Source organism: Myotis davidii, unplaced genomic scaffold, assembly GCF_000327345.1.
Source record: "Myotis davidii unplaced genomic scaffold, ASM32734v1 scaffold104, whole genome shotgun sequence".
Classification (NCBI taxonomy): domain Eukaryota; kingdom Metazoa; phylum Chordata; class Mammalia; order Chiroptera; family Vespertilionidae; genus Myotis; species Myotis davidii.
The window spans coordinates 4,951,918-4,957,095 of NW_006296625.1; the positions used below are offsets into that span (position 1 = coordinate 4,951,918).

Genomic DNA, 5,178 nt, shown 5'->3' on the forward strand with positions numbered 1-5,178 from the left:
AAAGTGTTTCCATCAAACAAACTTCGTTACCTTCAATAAAACTGACAGACTGAGCACTCTTGACAGCTAGTGACTGACAAGAGGAATGACAAGGATTTGCTACTCTGAATGACTTTCGGTGCACACCTTCGTGTAAGATCATTTTTCTTCAGCAGGTGTGGATTCTGCTTTCGTTGCCTATTAAAACTAAGAAAAAAAATCATCCAAAACATCTTAACACTCTTCTGTTTGCATTAATGACAACAATAACAAGTTAGAAGAATTTTTGTTTAGATAATAAAAAATATAAACATATAACCAAATAGATGCTTTTCTGTTTTTCCAGTGTAAAGGAAAGTAAAATCTGAACCATCGCAACCAGCATTGCGGAGATCAACCTGAAATGGCCTGGTGAAATGGAGATGTGATCGACTTAGACCAGTGATGGAGAACCTTTTGAGCTCGGTGTGTCAGCATTTTGAAAAACCCTAACTTAACTCTGGTGCCATGTCACATATAGAAATTTTTTTATATTTGCAACCATAGTAAAACAACGATTTATATTTTTGATATTTATTTTATATATTTAAATGCCATTTAACAAAGAAAGATCAACCAAAAAAATGTCATAGGTTCGCCATCACCGACTTAGAAATTCACGTCATGCCTCTGCTAGTCACTGCCTGGGTGACCTGGAGAAGCCCTGAGCCTGTTTCAATCTCAGGTTCTTCAATTACAGTTATTTTTCGAATAATACCTAACAGATAGAATTGTGGTGAGAGTTAACTAGATAAAACACCTGGAACATGGGTTTTTATCAATTACCTTTCTCTAATGGGTGCTTCTGGAGGGGAAAAATGCTCACCCTGTTGAGAGGGGTAGGACAGCCAATTAGGGTTGGGAGAAATGGCTTCAGTTGTGATGATAAACAGAAAATGTAGTGGTGGCAGCTCAGGGCAGAAGCTGGACTCCAAAAAGAATGGGTGAAGAAAAAGAAGAAAAAAAGAACCGCAGGCATCATTGTCTGCAGCAGAAGCAAGGATTTCAAATGCCTGTGTAATAAGAACTATACACTGTTGACTCTTGATATGATGATCTAAGCATAATTACAAAGAACAAACTACAAAGCATATCAGTGGTGCTTTGTTATCAGCATTCTGTTCCTCCTCCCTAGGAACATGTAAAAATACCTTTTGTATCACAAGTTAAAAATGCACACAGGGCCATGCAGGTAACATAAACGTATGCATGGGGTGAATATATGACAATAGAAAGTGACAATAACCGGGAGCATTACTGCCACATAACAGCACACGCATTAAAGTTGTTTAAAACCTATGCCAGCCAAACAAAGCACATCTCTGGCGGGATTTGGTAGACGTCCAGGTTGTTAGCCTGCTTTATCCAGCCAGGGCTAGGTTCTCCTACACAAGTGATATTCCTACACCCCGACCGTTTCTTGCCAGCAGCTGTCCTCTTGAAATGGTTACTCCTTTTATTCAAGGCATTTGTGACCATTTGCGAAGCAGTCTGCCTCTGCTACTGACAGAAGTTTTCTATTAAAATTCCAATCTTTCTTCCACCATCCACACTGTTTATTAATTGTGCACAATTTCTATCTCTTCATGCAGCAAGACACTGTGTTGGCTGTCTCTGTGTGTCCTTTCTGACTTTCCCAGTGACAGCAACACCAAAGCCTATTTATAAGAGAAACAAAGAACTTCTCCGATTAGGCCACAACTCAACCCATACCTGCTCCTGCAGCCCCGCTTCTTGCACGGAACTGCTCATCAGGCAATGCTTTGAAATAACATTATTACACACCCTTGCTGACCATAGTGGATCAAAGTTTCAATAACAGGTATAGGCCTGGGTCTCCCAGGTAAGCCTCTGCTTTTTAGAGGCAGCTAACTATAAACAATTAGAATGACTTCTGAGAGGAGTAACTAGGTTTGGCATATTTGTATAAAGGTTTGCTCTCCTAAGGGGAAATAGTAGTCCTTAGCCAGTGGATTTTCCAGCCTCCCCTAATATCTAGAGGAAATACTACATGAAAGCTAAATATTTTCCTGGACAGGAGAGAAAAAGCCAAATTGGTTTGACAATGGAGGACCTGGATATGAAAGTGTCTCAAGAGCTTGTAGGGTGATTGGCAAATATTGTTGTGGGGTACTGTAAGGCTTAAAAACCTAACATTCTGGTGCAGAGTAGCCACTACGGATGGCTTTTACTTGTATTTTAATAAAATACCCTTGGGATGCCTTGCATTCCATGTCTTTCAAGATATGGAATTTTTAGGTGACAGGGATAGTAAGAGATAAGATGTCTGTGTCTGAGTGGGGAGGAGAAGAGTGTTAAGGTGAGGAACAAGGGGCAAGTACAACATACACATATATACTAGTATTTGATTTCAGAGAGAGGAAGGGTGTGAGAGAGAGAGGAATAGGAACATCAATGATGAAAGAGAATCATCCATTGGCTGCCTCCTGAATGCCCCCCACAGGGGATTGTCTTCTACCATTTGAAAGAATTCCGTATATAAATAGATTTGGGTATTACAGTGATTAAAATCATCATAATACCTGAAGTATTTAGTGCTGAAAGAACTTTGCGAGAGTCAGAAAGAATTGTGGCATACCTGAATAGATAGGACCTTCGATCTCTAGAAAACAGTGAAAGAATAAATAAATAAATAAGCAAGGTACATTTGTTTTCCACATGCTTATTATTTTACTAGAAGCCCAGTGTGTGAAATTGCATGGCCCCGCCCACCCACACTGGTCTTTGTCCTTACGGCATTAGGGCCACTGAGTTTTTATAATATAGACTAGAGGCCTGTTGCATGAAAAGATTCATGCAATAGGCCTTCCCTTCCCCTGGCTGCTGGCACCAGTTTTCCTCCAGCAACCGGGACCCAGGCCTTTGCTCCGGCTAGAGCCGCCTTCAAGCCCTCACTGCTCCGGCTGGAGCCGCCTTCAGTCTTCGCTCCGCCGCTTCGCCCCTACATATGCAAACTAACTGCCATCTTTGTTGGCAGTTAATTTGCATATCGCTCTGATTAGCCAATGGGAGGTGTAGCAAAGGTACAGTCAATTTGAATCTTTGTCTATTATTAGATAGGATGTGCTTCTCAATTTTTCCCAGACTCCTTTGCACATAGCTTGCAGCCTAGTGACTAGTGCTAGTCAATGGACCATGAGTGAAAGTGGTACATTACTTCTCAGCTGATCTCTGAAGATCAGTGTACCTGCTCCATTTCTCTCTCCTCCTGTAGCAACCTACCAAACTGTGGCTCCTCATGCAACCTGACTTGTAGAGTGACTTCTCCTGCCAACTTGCATTGGAAAATAAATGTAAAAATATAAATGCTGTTCTGTTGAACCACTGAGGCTCTGGGATTTGTCTGCTGCGGCAGTTAACGTTGCCTAACACATATAGCATGAAAAATGCTTCTGGTGTAACATGCTGTCAGGAGCTGGAAAGATGGAGACACAATTATGCAAAGGCTATATATTTGCTAACTCTGGTCAAGTGAGAGAAAGATGATGGACTCTGCTCTTGTAGTTGTTGGAGGAGGTCATCGGGAGGCTATCACTGCTGGTTGACCTGTGAACTGGACATGACCAACTGAAGGCTCTTAACACACTCTCTTGTACTTAGAACATAGGTTCTGCCCACCATTCCCACAGTGGGAGCCGCATTCAAGGCTGCAACCTGGAGAGAAGAAGGTGGTGCGGAGAGCACCTGGACAGTACATGTGACTGAATGTTTTAAGGCCTCTATAAACTTTAAGATTCTGGCAGGCAAGTGCAGGAGTCTGCATGTACTGCACCCACCCACGATAAGCCTCATAAGGAATGTCCCTTACTTATTAAACCCTCTACCCTCCCAGCTGGAGTGGTCCACCTTATTCCTCAATCTCTCCCTGCACTTTGTATATGGGGGCCAATTTGAGAACCAACTCAGTTCCAGGAAAAGAATGTATAGTATTTGCTATTGGCTGTGTTTGACATTATATTACAAGAAAGTTATTGGCACAGGAATAATTAGCCAGTTTTCAAGCAGAAATTTGGGCCTTCCATGATTGGAAAAACGTATAGCTTTCAGATTCTGACAGAGAATTGATTAAAGCTGGTTTTGAGAGACAAAGGCCAGTATACATTTTCTACTGGATAAAATGAAGTTTGGAAAAGATAAATTATAGGTCTGCCTGATACATATGTTCCAGAGGACCTCAAGATAGCTTCCAATATGTGGAGAGAAAGATAGAACAAGAATACAAAAGAGTAAAGCAGACTCTAGAATCATGATTCATGAAACTGACTAGAAGCAAATAAAGCAGAGCTTGCCACATTTCCAAAGGCTCTTTCATCACAAGCTTGGAATATAAAACACCTTGGATTGTCCCAGACTTAAACAAACAACTAAGAAAATATTGTGGGCCCTCAAAAATTATGTAAAAATTTTAATTCAGAAAGCTTTTCATTGGCCATAGTTTCCAATTCCTATTTCAAATGAGTCAAGAATAGTAGGAAAGATGGAGCATCCAAAAGGCAAAGCCAATGATAGGTAGAACAGTAGATACCAGCAGTGTCCCAGAGAATAAGAAACTTAATCAAGGACTCTGACACCTCAGTGCAAAGGTCGTAAAATGTTTGTCCAATGGAATTTCAAAATTGCTTACAGATGGTGACTGCGGTGTGTCCCCTGGTCTTCCTTTCCCCTGCAGGATCATTTATTACACTTATCCTCCTCCCGTTCCATTTTTGCACACTGATGCAGACAATGAGTAGGTAACTTGTCTTTCAGTTCATACATCTCCAGCTCAAGATGATTCATAATACAACTGTAGTCTCTTGGAGATTACTGATTTGAATTTGGTTCAGTAACTTGGAACACTGGGTTGTCTCACTTGAAGAGGAACTGTTTCTTTTGTGTGAGAAAAGGGAAATTTACTGGACTGTCAGAAATAGCGAATGCATATAAAATATTCCATACATTTCCCTAAAAATTCTATTTTGGGAAGTGATGGAATAACTGAGTGGCAAACTTGTGTTCCTACCAAGAACAACTTGAAAAGTAAAATAAAATATATCATTCATTGGCCTGACAGTAGCAAGAAATTTCTGAGGCGAGAAAAATAGAAGGGCTAAGACTCTAGAGACAAAATAATATTGAAACAGTGAGCTAGCTTCTTCA

At 40.8% G+C, this 5,178-nt stretch overlaps 1 long non-coding RNA gene across 1 annotated transcript in view; it reads right to left on the bottom strand.

Annotated features, from left to right (window-relative positions):
- Nucleotides 1-928: 928 nt before the first annotated feature.
- LOC107184422 overlaps nt 929-5,178 on the bottom strand; it is an 8,824-nt gene continuing 4,574 nt past the window's right edge. The window contains exon 3 of the long non-coding RNA XR_001515250.1: nt 929-1,676. This is a non-coding gene — a long non-coding RNA (uncharacterized LOC107184422). The remainder of the gene's footprint in view (nt 1,677-5,178) is intronic.